This window comes from Perca fluviatilis, chromosome 7, assembly GCF_010015445.1.
Source record: "Perca fluviatilis chromosome 7, GENO_Pfluv_1.0, whole genome shotgun sequence".
Classification (NCBI taxonomy): Eukaryota; Metazoa; Chordata; class Actinopteri; order Perciformes; family Percidae; genus Perca; species Perca fluviatilis.
This window is the reverse complement of record NC_053118.1, coordinates 42158549-42168061: the sequence shown is the minus strand read 5'-3', so window position 1 is coordinate 42168061 and position 9513 is coordinate 42158549. Positions and strand designations below refer to the sequence as shown.

The following is a 9513-nucleotide window of genomic DNA, read 5'->3' as shown; positions in this document are numbered from 1 at the left end:
TAAGTCAGTGGTTCTCAACATAAACATGAGGGGCCAAGAGGAATAAGTAAGGGGGGACATATACTTTGCACAAAATTCTGTTAAAATTTTTTTAACAATTTTTTCTTTTTGTTCTTGTGAAATACTAAAATATTCCTAACACAGTAAAAGTCACACTTAGTAAGGCCAATATCTGTGACAAGGGTTTACCATGCAAGCACTTCTTTTTTTTTTAAGGGGTCAGACACAAAGAAAGGTTGGTAATGTGTGTCAGTACATCATAAACAGCATGTGGTCACTTCTGCACATTGACTGCAGTATATTCACATCAATATCTTTCTCTCTCTCACTGCTGTTCTGCAGGAAGGTGATGTCTGCCCCTAACATTTTGCGGGTAGGAACATCAGAAAACATCTTTGTGGAGTGTCAAGACTGCACCGGAGATAACATCCCGGTCGACATCAGGGTGATGAGCCATCCAACCAAAACCAGAACGCTGACATCCACATCTGTGACCCTTACCAGTGCAAGAAACTTCCAGGAGCTCGGACAAATAACGGTAAATGAAATACTGTCACGCTATATATGCATGTTACTGTACCTTGACTTCAACTACTAATACAACCATAAATAATCTAGAAATGAATTCAGAAATGTACATCCTGATGCACATACTGCTCATCATACTGGTTTCAGATCCCTGCTGACAGCTTCAGTAAGGATCCTACCATGAAGCAGTATGTCTACCTGCAAGCTCGGTTCCCAGACCACCTGCTGGAGAAAGTCGTCTTAGTGTCCTTCCAGTCCGGGTACATCTTCATCCAGACTGACAAGACCCTCTACACCCCCAACAGCAAAGGTCAGTTCAATACTGAGCTGCATAACTGTTAAGAAACACACTTACTTCTGTGTTTTTCCATAAATAAATGATTTTATTGTAAATTACAGTAAGAATCCTCCTTTTGACATTTTTGACACTAATTTGAGACACCTTCCTCCAACCTTCAGCAGCAAAATCAACCTCTTTCTTTCTCTGTCAGTTCATTACAGGATGTTTGCATTGACGCCCCGTATGGAGCCTGTAGAGAGGGATGCTCAAACTGATGCTTCTATTGCCATTGAGATTGTGGTATTGTATTTTGTCTTTGATAAACTCAGATTGTAATGTTATATAGTCAGCTGTAACTGAGAGCATGAAACCTCTTAATGAGGTGATATTACAAATGCTTAACAGCAGATAATGTTCATACTAATGACCAAATAACAAAAACACAGTTAACCTTGTGTCTTTATTATGTTTTTAGTGAAACCTATCCTGCTACTTTACTTTACTTACTGTAAAAAATAAATCTAGTGGCACATTGAACACAGCTTCTCTCTTCAGTGGCAGAATGAAAGCTAGAAAAAGTACCGGAAAAAGAGTCAATATAGACATTGATCAGGGTCATGGATTGTAAAAAAAGGCATACATTAAAGGTGCCCTGCCACACAAAACCGTTTTTACTTGTGTTTTTTGAAATATGTTCAAGGTCCATATGTGTGTGTGTTATGTCATGAATGTGAAAATGAACTGCTACCTCCTCTGTCAGCTCTAGCCACTGAACAGAAATAAGCGGAGAAATCAGGCCAATCACAACAGCTGGTCAGTCTGACGTGGTGTTGCCTGAGCTCATTACTATTCATGAGCTCGGCCAGTTGCGCTGGGAAAAGGATGCTGATAGCCAGGCTCTCATTGGCTAGCTGTTAGCCAATCAGAGTCAAGCAGCTTAGCTCGTTGAATTACATATAATGAGAACTGGCAGAAATCGAGTGGAGTCTTCCTGCAGGCTTTCTATACCACGCTAGAATGGCTTGAAACAAGGTAACCAAGGTTACAGAGTCCATGGTATAACTTCATACATTACCACAAAGTAATTAAATACATTTGGCAGGGCACCTTTAAATATAGCATGTATTTACTAAATCAATTTGTAAACTGGCATTGCTCTGTTTATGGTTGTTCAATATTGTTTATTTTTAGACCCCTGAGGACATAATTTTACCATTGGATACAGTCTCTTTGAAATCAGGGATCCACTCTGGAGTTTACCAACTCGCTGAAATTGTCAGGTTAGTATGTTCTCTTGTTCAAATTAAATTTTTTGGTTAATTGACATTTTACCATGGATAACAGGTTAAAGGAACACTATGTAAGATTTGTACCTTAATATAACAGCTTTGAAGTTATTTCGATAGTAAACAAACTCGTAGTAGGGCGAATCATCCAGATAGCAAAGCAGGGGGGGACGCCGCTGGCAAAACCAGCAATACAGGTTTGAGAGAAGGGGGGGGGAGGGGATCAGGCCGTGAGTGCAGAGAAGTACTCCACATCAACTCTAGGGGTCGCTGTTTGACAACAATCGGAAACTACATAGTGTGCCTTTAATTCAATTCAAACATTAATACCTTAAATAATTTAAGATTATACAAAGTAAATTTGAACATGTTTATGTTGTGTTTTCTGCAGTTAATTTCCCATGTTGATGCTAATTTGGTATTTGGACAGCTACTTGACCAAAATGATCTAAGTCATACAGTGTAGGACATGTGGAGAGACTCACTAAATCCTCAGTCCATACATCACAACACCAATACTTTAAACTTTAAAACTTCAGTGTTTCTGTAGTTACTATCAACAGAAACTTCTTTGCAGCTGCTCATATGTGTATTCTCTTAATTAATCATTAATTCAATCAATTTCTTTTATTTTGTATAATACTGATATTAGAAGAATAAGTGTGTGTCTGTGTGTTTCTGTGTGTGTGTGTGCGCGTGTGTGTGTGTGTGTGTGTGTGTGTGTGTGTGTGTGTAGTCCCGGACTGTGGAAAGTGGTGGCGAAGTTCCCCAGCAACCCACAGGAGAGCTATTCTGCAGAGTTCGAGGTCAAAGAATACGGTGAGCCCCATGACCTGCACCTTTATGTAAAACTTGTATTTTTTTTACATGACTGAACACACAGTAACATGTTTCCAATTGTTCAGTGCTGCCCAGTTTTGAAGTTAAACTGATACCTGTAAGTTCCTTCTTCTACGTGGACAGTCCAGAGTTCACCGTCAACATCAAAGCCAAGTACGTGAAGGTTTATCAGGTGTTATTCAGAAGTTGTGTTGCTCTTTTAGTCAATTAGTCATGTGTTTTTGTTGTTCCCATTTTTAAACATGTATTTCTCTTGTGGATTTAGGTATCTGTTTGGTCAAGAGGTGGATGGGACGGCCTACGTGGTGTTTGGGGTTATGGAAGATGGTCAGAAGAAGAGCTTTCCAGCTTCTCTTCAGAGAGTGCAGGTGATCACATACTCATGTTTGCCAACATTCCTTTTCAAGGAATTATTATTATTCTTCCTTCGTCCGGCAAATGAATCGCCTTTTTGAGGAGCTTAACATATTCAAAAAATCACCAAACATCATATGACAAACATCATCCGATTTACATGAAACTTAGAATGTGTGGTCTACTTGTGATGCTGGTGCCGCCCCCTATACTGTAACCACGCCCACATAGTCAAAGTCTCTTTAGTAGTCTCCCTAAAGAGAAATTAATTTTGGACAGAGAGAAATTGCTGCAAGAGTAACTGAGACACACAACAAACACAGGGTTAAGACAGTAAGACATTGAACATGTAGGCTACTCAAGTAGCTGTGCAAATTACAAGTTACCATTTTCTAAAAAGGCTGTTAATAAAAAGAAAAATATAAATTTATCCATTTAGAAATATAAATATCCATTGTAAAAATGCAGTAATTCCTTCATTCCTATCCGTACATACATTCAGTCACAAATTTACATTACTAGAATCCATGGTCATACGTTCATCGCTGCTCATTTATGAGCTTAACTGCGAGAGGAACAAATGAGTGCTTATACCAGTTATATTTACAGAGAGGAACCCTGTACCTCTTTCCTGAGTTCAATAGCTCAAACTCCGAAAACAACACATGAGAGTTATCAGATAGGATGATTTAGCCTGCCTGATTGTTGCATGATTAAAAAGCTACTGCGGGTTGAGGGATGCAGGTGTTCCCATAATTTTGACTGCCGTCTTAACCAGATTGAAAATCAAAGTCAAATTTCCAAACCAGCTGGATATACCATACTGAAGAATTGACTCTATTGTTGTTCTATAGAAGATTAACATGATATTTGTACAGACCCCAAACACTCTAAGTCTGCGTAAAAAATAAAGACGCTGATGAGTTCTGGCACAGACATTTGTTACATGTGTGCGCCAACTCAGGTCATTATCAATATGAACTCCTAGATATTTAAAGGAGGACACCTGCTTGATGTCAAAACCATGAATGGCCACAGGGCTCTGATCTCCAGCTGATCTGAGGTCTACCAGCATTTCCACAGTTTTACTTGTGTTAATGTGAAGTTGATGTAAATCGCACCAGTTGACAAACTTGGACAACTAATTAAAAAGGGATTTACATTTAACTGAACTAATTTCCTAAGCATGATATCTGGCTGGATTGAGTAAAATCGACAAAAAGCAGTCTAGCATTTGCAACAGGACTTTCAAAGTGCTTCAGAGTGAGATGCATTATTGTTGATATAGCATCACTTGTACTACGATTTTTTGTGTAATCGAATTGGTATTTATCTAACATTTGTTTCACATCGGTATGAAGTATCTCGATCATAAGCCTCTCCATTGATTTAAAAACATTGGAAGTAATAGCCACTGGCCGATAATCATTATTCTCCTGAGGACATGCCTTTTTGGGTACTGGAATAATAATAGATCTTTTCCAGAGTTTTGGTACTGTACATGTGTCTATAGAGAGCTGAAATAATTTATGCCAGGCTGGTGACAGTTCTTCGGCAAAAGCTTTAAAAGAAAAGCAGACAGGTTATCAGGGCATTAATAACAGTGTGTGGTTCAATTGTAATTCTATCCAATTCAACATTACAAATTACATTCTCCAACACTACAGCACATTCCTTGACATTGTCAGTATTAAAACACATATACAAATTATTCAGTTTGATTGCCTTTGCAATTTCATTGTGGGCAAACAGGGACTTCCTTTTAGTGTCCAGGTCATAGCCAGGTCACGATTGGTGATGGTATGACCCACCCCCTAAGCATTACCCATTTCCATAACGACCCATTTGATGTAGAGTCTTGAGGTATCATTGAACTCAGCAAATCGATTTTTAGGCTCCAGATTCAATTAAAAATTGATTCTTGATTAAAAAAATGATTCACAATATGTAAATGTAGTTACTTTTTTAAATTTTTTTAGGATGTTGAGAATAATGCCAGGCTGACATATGTTAAGAATTTACACTTTAGTGCCTCCAACTGTTCAATGTCTGTATTATTGTATCACTGTATTTCAAAATGCATTTTTACATTAGATAGCGAATGGTATTGGAGAGGTGACACTGAAGAAAGAGCACATCACACAGACTCACAACATCTCTGACCTGGTGGGGAGCTCCATATATGTAGCTGTCAGTGTGCTGACGGAGAGCGGTAAGAAAGAGACCATTTGTTCGTGCTTGTACACTATGTTTGATCATGTGTGGGTCAAATTAAATATCAGTATTATCAGTTTATTATAATTATTATTATTATTATTATAATTATTATTAATAATAATTCTAAAAAATATTATTATTATTAGTAGTAATAATAATTTTGCAAAAAGAAGAGATATCAACATAAGTTGTTCTGTATCACTTAATCTAGAAGAAAGTAAACAGATGTTAAGGGAGAATCCTGCTGACACGTAGCTCTGTTGTTTGTAAATCTGGAGTGCTGTCAGTAGAGAGAAAAATGAAAACAATCGGTGCTGCCTACACCGTGTTATCCTCCTGCTAGCGTTAGCACCCAGGAGGCTGAAACAGGGCAGGTTTTTAATGTTTTAACATTTAAGTTTGAGATGTCATTACAAGAGCATAGCCATGTGAAGTGATTCTTTCTGAGTGAACACAATGAATCTGACTGCAGTAGATGTGAAAGAAATACATACAAGTTTTGCTAATTCATACCTCTGTTTAGTTCTGGTGTTTAGATGGCAAGACTTAAGGACTGTCTACAAACTACAAAACCGAAAAGAGATAAAACAAAAAATATTTATTAATTTAATTATTAAATAAGGTAGTGTCTCCAAACTCACCTCAATTATAACTTGTCTCCTGCTAGTTGTACTACAGTACTTACTTTTCAAAAATAAGCATATGCCTGTTTTTGAAAATATTTTTGTATCTTTTTCGGTGTTGTAGTTTGTAGACGGTCCCGAAGCACTCATCTGTCCATCTCAACACCAGAACTAAACAGAGCTGAATTAGCACAACTTTGATGTATTTCTTGTATATTTACTACAGTCAGATTCATTGTGTTCACTCGGACGGAATCACTTCACATGGCTAGGCACTTGTAATGACACCTCCAACATGTTAAGAGGCTAAAAGCATGTTTAAAACTTGCCCTGTTTCAGCCTCTTGGGTGCTAACGCTAGCAGGAGGATAACACGGTGTAGTCAGCACGGATTGTTTAAAAAAACAACAGAGCTACGTGTTGAAATCGACCGGAATGCTCCTTTAAAATCAGTTTTGTGTTTCTGCATTCATTCACAGGTGGTGAAATGGTGGAGGCGGAGTTGAGAAATATCCAGATTGTTACATCACCTTACACTATCACCTTTAAGAAGACGCCAACATTTTTCAAACCAGGAATGTCCTTCGATGTTACGGTAAAGGTCTTATTTAGATTTATATAAATTACCAGCAAAAGTATGGCTATATTTGTACTTGATGTACTTGAAAAAATGTCATTACTGATTACATTTACTCTTTGAAAACACAGATGGCAGGACTTCTAAATATGAAGGTTGCCTGCTAATTAATGTTCTTTAAATAATTGTAATTGACTAGAGACATGTTTTGATCTGTTTTTAGTTTCATAAAATACATATTATATACGTACATAATACTTGTGTAGTGTGTATGTGTTTGTGTGTGTGTGTGTGTGTGTGTGTGTGTGTGTGTAGACTTAGATTTAGACTTCGCTTTATTGATCCTTTTGGGATGACTCCCGCAAGGAAATTAGATTTCCAGTAGCAGTTTTCAGCAGCTTACAAAACACTTGTATAGAAAATAAAGAGGTATAAAAAAATACAGTATAGAAAAAACAATATAAGAATAACAATAACAATAAACTTTTAGCTAAATATGGGAAGTAAGCAAACAGTAAAAAAAAACAGTTAACTACAAATAAATAAAGATAAATATATATAGGACTGTGTTTGGTATTGTGTTATTTTACAGTGAATAAATTAGTATAAATTAGCAGTTAAGAGCAGTTAGAATGTCTAGGTATGTATGTGAGTAGATTATTAAGTAATTGCACAGTGAATGAGTGAGTGGCTACCACTCCTTCCCTTCTTTCCTGTACTGTTCTGTCCTCTTTACCCTATTTCCTCCTCCCCTGAGTGAGGAGTTGTAGAGTATGATGGCATGAGGGACAAAGGAGTTATTGAGTCTGTTGGTCCTCCACTTGGGAAGGTGTGTGTGTGTATGTGTGTGTGTGTGTGTGTGTGTGTGTGTGTGTGTGTGTGTGTGTGTGTGTGTGTGTGTGTGTGTGTGTCTGTGTGTGTGTCCTTGTCTGTGTACATACCAACATAAGACAGTTACACGTTTTCTGATTGTTCAGCTGTTTGTGTTTCTGATGGCAGATTGAAGTTGTGAATCCTGACGGCACTCCGGCAGAGGGTGTTAGAGTGGTGGTCGACCCCGGCCAGGTGAATGGCATTACCGCAGCCAATGGTATGGCAAAGCTTTCCGTCAATACAGTGGCGGGCCAAACATCACTGACAATCACCGTAAGTCTACAAATGTGGTTTGCAAATGGAAGCTTAAACCTACATTAATCAACAATTTAAATATTCACTTGAAGAGCAAGGAAAGCTTTCACCTGTGGCTCCATGCAGATTTTTAGCTTCCTTATTATATTATATATATTGTAAATGCTTGCAAATTAACTGTATGGAAATAGTGAACTTCATATTGCCATTATTATGTTTTTTCCCACATTATATTTAGCAATTTTATATTGCTAGGCTACGCTATGTCAGGCAAAGCCACGATAAGTTAGGACAGGATAGAATAGACTCTGGACTTTTCACGAATTCATTATTCAACTGTTTGTATAGTGAATGCTTACCTGTGTGTGTGTGTGTGTGTGTGTGTGTGTGTGTGTGTGTGTGTGTGTGTGTGTGTGTGTGTGTGTGTGTGTGTGTCGTTAATTGCAGGCAAGCACCAAGGATGATCGTATTTCAAATGAAAGGCAAACATCAGCCACCATGGTCGCTCTCCCATATACCACTCAAGGCAACAACTACATCCACATAGGTAAGGGACATAATAACATCAGATTATGAAAAAAAAGTTGGTGGCTTTGGCAAAGTATGCACCATGCACTACATATTTTCAGTGTCTAACACGCATCACAACATGAAGCTAGCAATCCAACATGGCATAGCATGCGGACGTGTGTTTGTATCTGTCCCGTGTTTATATTTGTTTATATTTGTATATAGTGTCTTTTCGTCTTCACCGGTATCTTGTTTTGAGCAAAGGTTTTCCGGCATATTGCTGTGTTTGCCCTACATGTAACGTCCGTTGTACCTTGAGGTACCGATTCACTTTCTTAACTTTTTTCCCCGCACCTCGGAGCTCCAGCTGGATAGCTAGCTCATTAGCTTCTCCTAGCTGCTGCTCCCCTTTGTTCTTGGGTGGATCACATCTTCCCCGGACTCTGTCCGCTGTATCACCAGACTTACTAGTTTTGTTTTTGTCTATTCCTCTTGTCTATCCCTGCTTCCAGTTCTGTGCAAACTTCCACCTGGCATTCTGTTCTGCTCGACTCACTGTATTAATCTGTGGCTGGCGAGGAATCTACTGGCTCCGGCCTCGGATCTTTCCTGCTCCTACTGTTCACTTTCTGGCTAGCCAGTTAGCTAATCTAGCTACTGCTTCACCGTCCTCAAGCCCAAACAGGACGGACAACATTCATACTCCAGACAATGTCGGCTGGATTACTGATCTTTATTCACTGGACTACCTCGGTCACTTTCTTGCTGCTCCTCCGACCACTCTCTGGACTATTTATTGTTGTCACTCTCGCTCTGCTGGCTAGCCAGCTGCTGTTAGCCACCAGCAGAGCCAGCTATTGTTAGCCACAACGCCCGAATAGCGTTCGCTATTTTCACTGGGGTTTTTCCTCGGACTACCACGGTATTTCTGTCCATATACTTAGCCAGGCCCAAGCTAAGCTCTGAACACTGTGTGATTGTTTGTTTTCCTACATCTAAAATTATGACTCGTATAATGCTGGTTTTGCTCTCCTTCATCATCTTACTCATTCTGCCAACTCTGATATTCTAGCCGTGTCTGAATCCTGGCTCAGGAAATCTACTAATAACTCAGAAATAGCAATCCACAATTATAAAATTTTCCGTCAAGATAGAACCGCCAAAGGGGGGG

At 38.8% G+C, this 9513-nt stretch overlaps 1 pseudogene; it reads left to right on the top strand.

Annotated features, from left to right (window-relative positions):
- The first annotated feature begins 348 nt into the window (after positions 1-348).
- LOC120561586 overlaps positions 349-9513 on the top strand; it is a 55407-nt pseudogene continuing 46242 nt past the window's right edge.